The following is a 14994-nucleotide window of genomic DNA, read 5'->3' on the forward strand; positions in this document are numbered from 1 at the left end:
TTCTTACATAATGTTTTGTACAATAAATCAAGGTCACTCCAAGGTTGTACCTTGAGAGGCAGTGATGTATAATGATAACTATGATAACTATGTGTACTGAGCCCTTTGCTCTGTGCCAGGCAATGTTCCAAGGGTTTAACATCTATGTTCTCATTTATTCTGCATAATAACTTTATTGGAAGGATACTTTTATGGTCTCCATTTTATTGAGGAGGCAATTTCAGGGAAGCTAAGTAACTCTCCCAGGGTCACACCGCAGTCACGTGGCAGAGGCAGGCTCTGAGCTCAGTTCTCTCTGGAGTGTTGTGTGACTCTAAAGCCTGACCAGCCCCGTGGCTGGTTTGGAGTTAAGTGGCCTCCTCTGGGTCATGAGATAGAGCGGGTGGCGTGCTGTCCCTGGCTTTGCAGAACATCACTTACGTTCCTGGCTTGGGGAGTGCAGAAGGTCTGAAATGGTTTGTCTGTTGTTCGCTTTTCGCCTTGCTCAATGAAGATGGACCTGCCCGACAGCGGCCAGAAAGAATTTGCAGGGATGATAATTGCTTCACAAATAGCCTGTCTCCTTCTTGGCCAGAGCCTGGGCTGAGCCTCTGCCTGGGCAGGAGGACATATGGTAAATAAACAGGACTCCTGGGAGGGCATTCAGGAAGCCAGCTTTACTTTTGTCTATTACCGCACCTCAATTTTTTCCTACGCCGTCCCCTTCTCTCCTTGTCCCAGGATGGAAATCAGGGCGGACCCATTCTGACTACCTTTCTAGCTCCAAAGCAGTCTCAGCTCAGAACTTCAAAGGCTGTTCCACATGGAGACTCTCTCCCTCCTCCAGAGGGGCCTGGAGCAGAGAAAGGGAGTCTGTGGTTGGTTTCCCGCTTCCCGCCTATGCTGCCAGCTGGCTCACTGAGGCTTCTGACCCCCAGCAGGGGCAGGAGAGGGGGAGAGAGGGACCCAGAAGGGCAGGGAGTTCTTAACTTGGTTAACACTGCGGTTAGCTGGCTGGGTCTGGTAGGTGTTTACACCTGATTCTTTGTCTCTTGGCACAATTTTATAAATACTTCAGAGAACACCCTCCTTCCTCATTTTGGGGGATTTCTAAACTCCCGATCCTTTGAAGCTGGCTGCCTAAGACTCCTTCTTCCAACCCCCAGAGTCTGAGCCGTGCTTACTAGTTTGGTGGGGTTGCCAAAACAAATACCACAGGCTGAGTGTCTTAACAGAGACTAAGGCGTTGGCAGGCTTGGTGTCTTTTTTTTTTTTTTTTTTTTTTTTAGAGACAGCAATAGCAATCAGAGGGAGAGGGAGAAGGAGACACCACTGAGCAGAGAGCCCACTGCATGGCTCGATCCCAGGACCCTGAGATCATGACCTGAGCCAAAAGCAGCTGCTTAACTGACTGAGCCACTCAGGCGCCCAGCAAGCTTGGTATCTTCTGACGCCTCTCTTGTTGGCTTGGGGTTGGCCGTCTTCTCCTTGTTTTTCACACCATCTTCCCTTTGCCTGTGTGCATCCCCAAATCTTGTCTTCTTCTGAAGACACTGGTCAGATTGGATGAAGGTCCACTCTAAAGGCCTCATTTCAACCCAGTCACCTCGTTTAAAGCCCTAACTCCAAATACAGTTACGTTCTGAGAGTAACTGTAGGAGTTACTGGGAGTCAGGGCTTGAATATACGAGTTTGGGGGTGGGGGGAGCACAGTTCAGCGAGGCCAGGTGCCGTCAGCTTCTGTCTGGGGAAGGGTTCCCATTCTCCTGAAGGCCCTCTTCCAGAGGATTTACACGACTACCAGGGTCACTTGTTGTACACCTCCGGCTTATCAGAAATACTCAACTCCTCTTTACCCAGAAAATCCAAAGCCTCCGGGCCCCCTCACTCCTGCTGGGCTCTCCATCTCTCTTTGCCTTAGGCTTCTAAGGTGTGATGCAGACAAGAGTCCTTAGGGATACTCGAGCTACAGGGATGCGGCTCACTCCCAGGAGGTGGGCAGTGGGCAGCTGGGACTGGGAGCACATCTGTTGTTCACTCCAAAATTCCCCCACCGTGCTCCCACTGTTTCCTCATCCAACCCTCCTTTTAGCGCTGGGGATGGTCCAATAAGGGGGAAACTGGTTTCGTTTGCAAGTCCTGCATGACGGCGTCACAGCTCCCTTGGCATGTGTCCCCTGATGGCTTGTGTCTTCAGCACTCGCCGAGATTCAGGTAGCCTTGCCACCCTGCTACCCCTCCGATGCTGCACTTAATTTTCACGAGGAGCCCCATGAGGAAGAGGACGGTGTCCTCGAGCTGAAGGAGGGGAAGCTGGATCTCAGACAGGTTCAGGAACTCCCCCCAAGGTAGATGGTAGAGACCGTGGGGAGCAGGGAGCAGAGATCCGCTTTGACCCACTTCGGTCACTCCCCTTGGACTTCCCCACCAGGCTTCTGAGAGCTTCGGACTGCTGCCCTTTTTTGTTCTGGGCTGGAAAGAAGTTCCTTCTTAGCCGAATGTCACCACGGTAAAAAGCTGGAGTCCCCGCCTAGTCTGAATGCTGCAGTTGGAATGCAGGGGCTGGTGCTGGGGTGGTGGGTCCAGGGTCAGATGGGGCTCTGTGTCCCCAAGGGATCTCTGCTGGAACCTTCTGCCCCTCCCCCAGCGTAACTCCTTCAGCAGAGTAATGGCAGGCGGTGGAACAGCTTTTTTTGCAGAAGCGCACGAAAGCAAAATTGTGTCCTGAAAATCTTATTTGAGGCAGAAGGGGCTGTATGGTCTCACCCTGTATCCCCTAGAATGTACTTGACCTAAAGAAGCTTCTAAATAGAAAGATCTTGATTTTTAAGCTGACTTTTTCTGTTTAGATTTTTAACTGTTTTCTTTAAATATAATAAGTTCGGGCCTACCGTTGCGCATCCTTGCACAATTTCCGAGGGAAGGAAGAATGACAAATGGGTCCGGTGGCTGTTTGGAAGATGTGTGCCGAGGCTATATCCAGGATCTGTCCAGAGGCAGCGCTGGACTGGCCTGGCCTGGCCTGGAGTCTGGGGCCCAGGGAATAGGACGGGGATGCATGGGGCTACCGCTAATTTAGACCCTTAGACCAGGGAAGAAGGAGAGGATGGTATTTCTCTTTATCCACTCAGCAGTCATTTAGTGAATACCTATTACGCTCAGGGCCTTTATAAGTCCTCTGCCAGGAAGCGACCGGTCATGAATGGGCCCTGGGAAAAGTGAGCTCTGAGGCAGGACAGGGCTTGGAGGAGGCAAGACAGGACCACTGGAGAATCAGAAGCGTCGAGATTCCTAGAGCTGGGCAAGGAAGGATGAAGGACCAGACCACAGCCCTGGCCTCCAGAATGGAGAGGGGAATGGGTTAGACAGGAGACAGTGTGGGAGCTATGTGGGGTCAACCGACGGAAGCATCTAGAATGCCCCTCTGGTTTCTGACTTGGCCCATGGAAGTGATGCTATGTCATTACCAAAGCGTGAGTGTGTACGTGTGTAGGGGGGCAGCTGTGCTGGGATTGGAACTGGCTGACGACCCTTTTCTGCAGGAAGAATTGGGGCATAGAGGTTGTTCTTTCTTTTAACAAATAGGTACTGAGGGTTTGCCATGAGCTGAGTGCTGGGGAGAGGGAAACCAAGGGGACACATTCCATTCCTCTCAGAGCTTACAGCCCAAGTGAAGGAGCAATTCAAATGAAATGTAGCAGAAAGACTGTAAAAGAGAATTGGGGACGGGCTGGGGAAATTTGGTTACGGGCCAAGTATTCAGCGACATTAGAGAATGATTCATTTCTAAAAGTGTGATTATGGCATTGTATTTTAGGTGGGAGAGTACTCCTCAGTTTGCTTCCTTTTTTGGAGATGTAAGTTGAAAGAACATGATGTCAGTAATTGACTTGGAAACAAAATGAATACACACACAAAGAGAGAGCAAATACGGTAAAATGTTACCAGTTGCTGGGAGTCTATGAGAGCTCATTGTACCGTTCTACTATTCTTTGGGCTTTGGGTTTTTCCATGTGAAAACTTTCATTATAAAAATTTAAAAATACAAGGTAGCAATTGCCTCGATGGGAAGTAAGGGTGCCGTGGGAACACAAAAGAGGGCACCTAATTGGAATTTGATGAGAGAAGCCTTGCAAAGAAAATAACATCTAAGAGCGGAGAGATGAATGGTCGATGGACAGGGGAATGGGGAAGTGCCTTGGGGAGAATGTAACAGGCAACATGTGTGAATGCTTGGTAGCCTGTTTTGTTAGAGGAACCACATACACACACACAAAAAGACATTTAATGGGAGTGTTGAATGTGAATCAAGGGGTTACCAAGAGGTGAGAAGAGAAGGCGTTGTGAGGTGCGTGGATAAGTTTGGACTTTGTCCTGACGTGAGTGTAAGCAGGGGGGTGTGTTTCAAAAAGAGGAGGCTACTGTGTATTGAGCTGTTGGGTCTGGCAGCCGCTGCTGTAAGGGCTCCGTCTGTAGTAGTCCACTTAACCCTCACTGGCCTCCCAGCACCTAGCGATCAGCACCGCTGTTTTACAGATGAGGCAAACTGAGGCCCAGAACACGGAAGTAGTGGCTCAAGGTCACAGGTCTGGAGGAGGCAGGTCGGAACCCAGGCAGCCTGGCTCCAGAGCCATGCTTTTAGCCCACAAGGCCACCCACCTCTCAAGGCCAGGCTGTTCTCGGTGGAAAAAGATCTGGGAGCAAACAGGACTCGAGGCAGGCAGACCACTCAGGAGGCAGTTGCACGAGCCCTGGTGAATGGGGAAGGTGACTCGAACTAACCTAGTAAGAGCGGAGATGGGGAAAATGGACAGGACGGAGTTATTTCAGAGGGAAACAGCGGGACTTGGTGACCAAATGGTTGTGTGTGTGTTGGCAGGGCATGGAGTGGGGGGGGGAGTCAAACACCCCACTGAGAACCTGCCCCACTTTGGCACGAGAAAGGGGACCTGGAGCAGTTCTCTTCATGACACACAGTGAGGGTATGCGCAGATCCCTAATGTCACCTCCCTCTGCGAGGACCAGCCTATTATACAGCCGACTCACATCTCTCTCATCCTGGCCTCTGCTAACCATCATTTCTGGTGCCATTTGCTATCTTCACTGTTAGAATTTCATCACCTACAGCCCCTGTCATTTCTGCACCCTAAGTTTTCTGGCTCTGGGAGGCCACAGCCCCCAATTGTTTTCCTAATTGTCTCCCAGCTAACCCAGCGCACCGTTAGCCAAAAATGCCACCAAGGGGACACCTGTGCTGCTCCACCAGGAGCCCTCAATCCTCGGGCCCCCTTCACTGGGCTCAGCCGGGATGACGAATTAAACAAATATTGAAAAACGATAAAAAGAAAAAACACTTGGCCGTGTCCTTCTAATGCTTATTGATTTTTAAGATCTTCCTAGGCATGAAAACAAGATTTACTGCCGTCATCTTGACATTGGATTCCTGTTAGCTGGAAGAGTGGTTCATCCATCAGGGTGGGGCACCCGGCAAGGCGGGTGTGGGCCTGTCTCCTGTCTGGGTCATCAGCTCCAGTGGTGGAGCATGGTGCGGCTGGGGCGGGGGATGGGAGAGACTACTCACTTCAAGCAAGCGGCACTGTGGCCCGAGAGGGACCTCTCGGCATCTGGGAAGCCAGTGGGGCCACTTCTCTGTTCCATGCCAATCTCTGGGGCCTTGTTTTGTTGTTGTTGTTTTTCTTGCAAAAGGCCCCAAGAATTCTAGATTATTCTATACGTGTGTGTCAAAAATAATGCAACTACTATATGAATTCATATGCAAAAGGTGTGGGGCTTCAGAGCACAACATGAGCTCTTCTGTATATAGTGCTCTCTATCTCTCTCCAAGGGAATCGTTCATTTAACAGCAAATATTTATTCAGCTGCTACTATGGGCTACGTCTGGTTCCAGGTGCTGGCGATACAGCAGTGCACTAAATGAGAAGTCCCTGCTCTCCTGGGAGGCTACCTCCCAGGGGACATTGCGAGGAGCTTTGTAGGTAACCTGTCTATGCCTGTATCACATCTGTCTCTAGGCCTGGGTCTCTAGGTTCGCGTTGTACACACGATTCTGTGAGTCACTTCTTCATTAACAGTGTCTTGGAACCCATTCCATGTTAGCCTAAACGGAATTGCCCCATCTTTGATAGTTATATGATGGTCTTCTGCAGGATAAATCCTTGCAGGTAGACATATGGGTTCCTCTAATATTTGCCACCCACAGAGCTGCAGCCAACTTTCTTCTGCATATAATGCTGTACACATGGGAGTCCACGCATGTACTGATTGACCATGGGTAAGTTAATGAACCTCTCTGTGCCTCAGTTGCTTCATGTGTAAACTGAAGGTAATAATGGTACCTCCCTCTATTCATCAAGGAAATGCAAACAAATGACAATGAGATGCTGCTTTATTCCTGCTAGGATGTCTATAATCAAAAAGACAGGGATTAACAAGTGTTGGCTGGCGAGGATATGAAGAAATTGGAGTCCTCGTATACTGCTGGTGGGAATATAAAATGGTGCAGCCACTTGGGGAAAAAGTTTGGCAGCTCCTGAAAAGGTAATGCAGAGAATTACAGCAAATGGCCCAACAACTCTTACTTTGATGTAGAGGCCCAGGATAAACGAAAACACATGGCCACACAAAAACATGTATACAAATGATCATAGCAGCCTTCTTCCTATTAGCCAAAAGCTAGAAACAATCCAGATGTCCAATAAGTGAGGAATGGATAAACAAAAAGTGGTATGTCCATGCAATGAATATTATTTGGCATTAAAAAGACAGGAAGTATTGATATACGCTACAACATAAATGAGTCTTGAAAACATTAAGCTAGTGGAAAGTGGCCAGTCACCAGGGACAACATATTGTGTATTTCACTGATGTGAAATGTCCAGAATAGGCAGATCCACAGGAACAGAAAGCAGGTTGGTAGTTCCCAGGGGACTGAGGGGTTGAGATAATGGGGATTGACTCCTAATAAGTACAGGACTTCTCTTGGGGTGATGAAAATGTCCTAAAATTGTGATGATGATAGCACAACTCTGCAAATATACTAAAAAAATATTGAACTGTACACCTTAAAATGGGTAAATTGTATGGCATGTGAATTGTATCTCAGCAGAGCTATTATTTAAAAATAATAGTAAGACCACCCTCCTGGGTTGTGAGGATGAACTGAGATGGTATAAAAATGCAGAGAACAGTCCTGGGCATCTGGAAGCTCTAAGTATCCACTGTTCCTGGTGTTGCCTCTGGAACAGAGATTCCCAGAAGCAGAAATGTTGAGCCAAAGGGCTGGTGCATTTTAAAAAAAAATTAATATTTTAATTCTCAAAGACTGCAAAGTTCCCCTCCAAAACCATCTTCACCAGCTCACTCTCAAAAGTAGTGCACAGGATGTCTGTTTTTCTCCTTCCTTCTTCTTTTCAAAGAAGTAACCACCACAAAAAGTCTAGAAGAACATAGATCACTGTTCACTGTGGTTTTCCTTCAGGTGATGGGATCATGTGTGGATTATCTTTTCTTCTCTCATAGTGTTTATCTGATTTTTTTCATATTTTCAAAAACAGAACATGTGGTTGTAAATGGCATGAGTTCATTCTTTTTCATGGCTGAGTAATATTCCATTGGCTGATTGATATGTCAGTGGAATTTATCTATCTATCTGTCTATCTATATCACATATTCTTTATCCATTCATCTACAAGTGGATGCTTGGGTTTCTTCTTCACCTTGTCTATTGTTAATAATCCTGCAATAAACACAAGGGTGCATCTGTCTTTTCATATTAATGTTTTCATTTTCCGTGGACAGATACTCAGTAGTGGAATTACTGGGTCACATGTTAATTCTGTTTTTACTTTTTTGAAGACTTTCCATACTGTCTTCCATAGTGGCTGCACCAGTTTGCGTTCCCACCAACAGTGCACGGAGTTTCCTTTTTCTCCATATCCTTGCCAACACTGTTATTTCTTGTGTTTTTTATTTTAGCTATTTTGACAGGTGTTAAGTGAGATCTCATTGTGGTTTTAATTTGCATTTACCTGATGATTAGTGATCTTTTCATGGATGGACCTAGAGGGTATGTAATGCTAAGTGAAATAAATCAATCAGAAAAGAAAATACCATAAAATTTCACTCCTATGTGGAACTTAAGAAACAAAACAAGTGAACAAACAAATTTTAAAAGGAGGCAAAAAAAAAACAAACCCAAAACCAAACTCCACAGACTCTTAAGTATAGCAGATAGATGGTTGCTAGAGGGGAGGTGGATAGGGGGTTGGGTGAAACAGATAAAGGGAATTAAGAGTACACTAATCATGAGGAATACTGAGAAATGGTAGAACTGTTGAATCATTTTATCATAAACCTGAAACTACTATAACACTGTATGCTAATTACACTTGGATAAGAATTCTCTTAATTAAAAAAAAACCCAGAACACATAATTACATAATACTTATGAGTGAAAGTATCCCCCATCTAATTTGCACCATGGGACTTTAACCCTTGCCAGCTTTAGTGGTTAGAATGGGAGACTTTACACCTATCAGTCCACCCTACAAAGACACAGGTCCTTCCCATTATGAAGCTTTTATTGCAATAGCCAGAGGACAATAACATAGGGAAGTACAGAGATGGCAATTATGAGCCAGGCTTTCTTGCTCAGTGTTACCAAAAGATCATACCTGTGCACCATTTTCACCCTTGCCAGACACCAGATCCTGCAAGTTCGCAAATACTTCACGGGCATCGTCATTTAGCCTCCACAAGGATTCTGTGACATAGTTATGGGTGCAAAACAGGAGCTGGAAAAATCAAGCAATTGCCCAATGCACGGTTAGGAGGTGACTGAGATAGAAATGGCTGAAGAGGCCTTTAGCTGTGAGTCAAGAGTCACACACCAGGATCTTTTCTTATCTCACTTAAAAGTAAGGACAAGGGGCACCTGGTGGCTCAGTGGGTTAAGCCTCTGTCTTTGGCTCAGGTCATGATCTCGGGGTCCTGGGATCGAGCCCCACATTGGGCTCTCTGCTCATCAGGGAGCCTTCTTCTCCCTCTCTCTCTGCCTGCCGCTCTGACTACTTGTCATCACTCTCTCTATCAAATAGATAAATAAATAAAATCTTTTAAAAAAATAAAATAAAAGTGAGGACAAAGTTAGAGCAAGCTTCAGGGGAGAGGCTGATTCAGCGGCTTGGTGATATCTTCAGGACACCCAACCTTTTCAACTCTGCTTTGCCATCTTCCTGTTTCCATCTTCAGAAAGAAATAGGGCTCTAGCAGGACTATCTAGACAGAGCAGGGTTCAGAGAAAGACAGAAGGTCAGTTTCTTTCTGGGGCTTTCTCCTTGGAGTGAAAAAAACTTTTTCTAGAAGCCCTGCCCGCATCCTTCTAGCAAACTTTTCCCATAGGCACAATTTGTCTCCTGGGCTGATTCTAGGTCCTTTACCTATTCTTGAACCAACCATGGGCAAAGTGAATGGAATTACCTCTCAACAAATTTGTCCTGTCCCCAGGGTTTGTATTGGAGATGGGTCACTGTTCCTTGAGGAAGGGAGTTCCCTGAGCAAAACTGAGTGTATTTGGAAGGGGAAGAGGAAATGGGTGTTTTGAGGAGTTGAGTGGACAAAGCAATATTATCCAACGTAAGGGGAGACTTATATTGTCAAAGTTGGGAGTGTTTCTTTCTAGTTACTGCACTGTTCTGCATTGTGGCCAAGACTTCCATTGCTAGAAATTGATTTTTTAAGGTGGAGCTTATAAATCACCCACATCCACCCTTTCTCTCCGTCTGCAGGTCCCATCCTCTATGAAGGGAGGCTTGGAAGCTTGATTTACAGCAGATCACTGCGAGTGAAGTAGTGGGTTTTAAAAATATTCCAGTGGCAACTAGGTAATTTCCATTTGGGGATTGCTGGTCTGGAGAGCTGCCATTTCACACTCCCCTGAGGTCTCTCGGGAAAGGCCCCTTTGGGATGATCTCCTCTTGGCAGCTTATAGGACCGAGTTTATTAATAGGACAATATCAGTTTGTGGATTTAGAAGATTTCAGAAAGAGGTATTTGGCCTCCCTTCATGAGAATCACTGTTTTAGCTGATCGTGATAAATTGGAGTATCAGTCAGCAAATTTTCATTCACCTCCCTTGCGGCTTAGGACATAGTATATTTCTTGCCCACAGTGACTTTGGGCTTGGCCATTGACATGCTGTAGCCAATGGAAGATGAATGGATACAGCTCTAGCAGCGGCTTTAAGTAGGGTGTGCACCGTTTGGCTACCCTTGTGCTCTTGTGACCACAATGAGAAGAGCACACATTAGGTAACCACTGTCCCTTCTCTCTGGCCTCCAAGGATTAGCCACATGGAGCAGACCAAACTCCCAACTGAAGCATAGTTGCCCTGGCCAACCTGTAGATTTGTGTGCAAGAAAAATAAACACCTTGTTTTCGTAATTCGCCAAGTCTTTCTTCTGCAGCAGTGTTGCAGCAAAGTTGACTGCTACAAGGGATATTTCTGAGTGATGCCCAAAGGGTCTGGTTGGTGTGGCAGACCCATAGGACCAGCTATGAGAACATGTCCCATCAAAACAACCCCTGGAATACCACATGTTGAACATAGCTCAGGGAGGGAATGAACTGGAGATGTTTTGGTATTTTCTTGGAATGGCCCAAGTTCTAAGAACTTTTTATAAACTGTTCTCTGACCCCTTCTCAATAAAACAGACTTACTGGCCAATAAATTGCTAAACCACGTGTTTCATCATCAGTGTTCAAGTGTAGTAGAATGTAGAGGAAAGAGCGCTGGATGTGGTGTGGTGCTGTACCACAGTTCAGCTCAGGTCTTGTCTGTAATATTGGCTAAGTCATTTAATTCCTATGAACCTCATTTTCCTCCTATGCAAGCTGGTGTCAGCACGGGGTGGTTACAAGAATAAAATAATCATGCGTATCTATGTTCCAAATTGTACTTCTAGTGGGTGAGGTTTTTCTCCTAACAAAACCAATATATAAAACTAATAACTGGATACCATAGTTTGCTTAAATATTTATTTGGCACCAAGTTTTTCATTGTTGGCAGAACCTGCCAGGTTCACAGGGATGTTAGAGTTCCCTAACACCCAGTTTGAAAACAACTTACAAATTAAAATTTAGAGTAAAACCACTCTACAAATGGCCTTTGTGGTGGTACTGGAGATGGCGGTGCTGGTGTATGATTCCAGTCTCCCAAAATGTTTCCCTGCCCTCTCTTCTTCCCAGATTTCTCCCACTGACAGGAATCTGAAAACCAAATGTAAAGATTTAAGTGTGTGTATGTGTGTTTTGACACACTCTGAAGCTTGAAGAGACTCAATCAACTTCAACAAGTCAACCATAATTACAACAAAGTCACTGCTACAGTGACTTCGTGTGTGTGCAGTCGTCTGTGGTTATCCCTCTAGTCACATAGTTGTTGGTCCACCCTAGGTCACTATTTGAGCAAATAGTAAAAATGTACCACTCTGACCTGGAAAACTTTGCATCCTCTCAAAAGAACATATGATCATTCTGTGGCTCCATATAACACTGGGCTTCTTTATTCTTACATACTACAAATTGTGCCCCATGTTACTCTGTCTTCAAGGACATTCTCAACTTACAAGTCTGTCTGACAGTGTGTAATAATAAGTGCAATCAATTGTTACAAAAGATGGATTTTACCTGTAGGTCATAATTTGTCAGCATACCTGTAGAAGGTTCCTGTGCCCAAGCCTACTGCTTCAGAATCACTGCTTAAGGATATTTCTTCTTTTAAACTCTCCTCTTTGGGCCCTATCAGTCATTCACACTTTAATAAGAAATAGTTCCTCAGAGTCTCTTTTAAGAACATTAGATGAGGATGGGGTGGAGTGTCTTAGTTTGGGTTCCCCTAGAAGCAGATCCTGAGACAAAGATTCACATGTAAATTCTTTACTTGGAAGGTAGGAAAGCAGTACTATAGCAGTAGGGAATTGATGTATGCAAGGGAAAGTAACCAATTATGGGTATGTTGTCAATCAAACTACTGTGTGGGTGACTGAAGACAAATCCTAAGAAACCCTGGGAACTAGCATGGAAAACACATCTTACAGTTATCCCACCCAAGGGGAAAGGGATCTGGGGTATTTACACCAAATTCCTTAGCCACAGGGTAAGTGTGCTCCCAGCACATTCATTTCCTGACTTTTCTAGCCACGTGCATAAGCAGAGTGAACCCTGGTGGCCGGAGAATGTCCTTAGGTAAAGAGACGCATCTAGATGGCAAGGCTTGAACACTGAAAGTACCCGCTACAATCCACCCCTTGTACCATTCATATCTCCCCTTGTCCTCTTTTAAATTATTTTTGTTCTGTCACTGAGTCTTCAGGATGATGACCAATCATACTTCCTTTATTTTTTTATTATATTCAGATAGCCAACATATAGTACTTCATTAGTTTTTGATGTAGCATTAAAGGATTCATTAGTTGCGTATAACACCCAGTGCTCATCACAACACACATAATACTTCCTTTAAAGTAAACTAAAAGGCTGAAAGCAGAAACTTGTGGGGGAACATTCACATGCTAAGGGAACTGAGGTCTGCACTCCTGCCCTTCTACCCCCATTTTAATTCCCCTAACCCCCATTAGCACTCCCATTGCTTCAAGTGCCACCCAGACCTCCATCCTTGAAGGATCTGAGCCTTGGATTATTGTGTCTCTGGCAAGCCGTGGTTACTGTGGCCGACACTTCAGTTATCACTGCACATGGGAACATGTACCGGTACCCCCAGAGATTCTCTGAATTGCAGACATACTCCTCCCTGCCTTCATTAGGTTCCTTTAATAATCAAGGCTGACATCTTTGCCTGGATAATAACTCCTTCCTTTGCACCCCAGTTTACTAGCAATTAGGGACCCAAAAAGGTAAGGCGTCAGTTAGAGTTTTAGGTTTTGTGTGGTTCTTACCATGTCTCTGTTAGAAACATTGTCTTCCCTGTGCATTAGGACTTGGCAGATGCTGAAGATGGGAGAATGGAGAAGTACAAATTCTCTAAGTGGGTCACTGGGAATGATGGCAAGAGGAGCTACTCCTATTTAAACTCCTTAGTATCCAAACCCATGTGGTCCAGCCATTGGAGACACAGCACCATACAGGGACCAATGGTTAAAAGTCTACACTACATCTCAAAGCACCTCACTCCACAAAGTGTCCTCTTACCTGCATCCAACCAAAGTTGCATCTTATCTTACCTGCATTTTTATGAAGTCATTCTAATCTTACCTTAGACAAACAGCTTCTGAGCGATGTGATATGAAGTGGGACCAGTAGATCCTGTGGTTATCATACCTTCTTTGCTATAAAATGAGTCCTTGGCAAGGCAATGCCATGCAGACCCCATGACAACCAATCGGACATTCTGTGAGCCCTCAGACAGTAGTGCTAACCAGGACAGAAGGCAGGAAAGGCAAACCTGGAATGCGTGGTCCATCCCATTCCCCCCACCCTATCAGGACTTCCACTTCATCATAGGAGACTTGCTGGGGCTATGAATTCATCAGGCTTCTCCCATGCTGGTGCTATGACTTCATCAGGCTTCGCAACTTTGCTGTTCCCATGATTAGATCCTGTGCTTGACGTTAGGCGTATCTGCTGTCTGGCTGCAGGACATGAGGCTGTTTTCAAGGGCTTTAAGAGGGGCTCTCTGGCTTTTTAGCCATAACTTGGGCTGCTCCTGAGTGATTGGAGCCTGTCATTCTCTTTCAGGTCTCCTATTCTACTTCACTTCTGAGCAACCAAGCAGCCCTGCAGTCCTTGTAATTACCCTTTTCCCGCATCTCTCTAATGCTGGATATTGCATTTTTAAAAAAGATTTTATTTATTTATTTGAGAGAGAAAGAGAGTGAGAGAGACCATGAGCAAGGGGGAAGGGTAAAGGGAGAAGCAGACTCCCCGCTGAGCAGAGAGCCCGATGTGGGGCTCAATCCCAGGACCGTGGGATCATGGCCTGAGCCAAAGGCAGAAGTCTAACTGACTGAGCCACCCAGGTGCCCCTGGATACCACATTCCTTTTCACCTATGGCCCATCCCAATTCACCTCCTGGTTCTTGTGATGCTACTGACCACACCTCACTTGCCATCAGCAACTGGTCGTTGTTGCCACCTTCCATCTTCCAGAGTCCCATCCTAAGATACTGCTTCTTAAGAAAACTTCTGGTACCAAGAATACTTGGAGACAAGGATTCCAGAACCAGCAGTTCATTTGGAAAATGAAGGAAGCACTAGCAGGGAGGGAGGAAGTCACCAAGGGAAGGCCGGTAAATGGCACATTATCAAGCAAGTTACCACAATGAGCTTAAACCTGCTGGGGGGTGGATACCGGAAAAAAAAAAAAAAACATAGAATGCAATCCTTAGACTTATCCCCCCTGAGTGGCAAGGGAGCTGGCATATTTATTTATACCAGCTTGAGGGAGTCATGGGATAAAGGCTGCCAGGCAGGCATGGTGGTCTTATTAACTACTGACCCCTTGCAGCCTGCCTCATGCATGAATAAAACAGACCCTGGTAGCCAGACAGAGCCCTTAGGCAAAAGATGCAGATTCTGGTCATGGAAAATCGGACCCACATGCCCTGAAATGTTACCGCCCATGGGAATGTGAGTGAGACACCAACACCAACAACTGCAGGTTGGGGGAGGCGGGGGAGATAGTTTGAGAACACACTGACTGAGTTTAGGGAAGGCAAAGATGTTAGGACTAATCAAAGAGCATCCAAATTGTCCTAATTCTCATTTTCGAGGGCTAGTCCCATTCTAAGGAAGGGCTGCTTGGCACAGCTGTTTTTAGCAAAACAAAACAAAACAAAACAAAAACAAAAACAAACAATCAAACAAAAAAACCCCAAAAACAACTATAAAGGAATAGAAAAAGAAACACACAGCATCCCTTGGTGACAAATCCAGCACTGTATTGTCACAACTGTAGGCATGTATCTTGGGCTCAGATGG

At 45.7% G+C, this 14994-nt stretch overlaps 1 protein-coding gene across 2 annotated transcripts in view; it reads left to right on the forward strand.

Annotated features, from left to right (window-relative positions):
• Window positions 1-14994, forward strand: part of PRR5L (proline rich 5 like) — a 143296-nt gene that overhangs the window by 1251 nt on the left and 127051 nt on the right. The window lies entirely within an intron of this gene.

The sequence above is a fragment of the Lontra canadensis genome, unplaced genomic scaffold (genome assembly GCF_010015895.1).
Source record: "Lontra canadensis isolate GAN:19392208 unplaced genomic scaffold, GSC_riverotter_1.0 scaffold118, whole genome shotgun sequence".
In the NCBI taxonomy this organism is placed as follows: Eukaryota; Metazoa; Chordata; class Mammalia; order Carnivora; family Mustelidae; genus Lontra; species Lontra canadensis.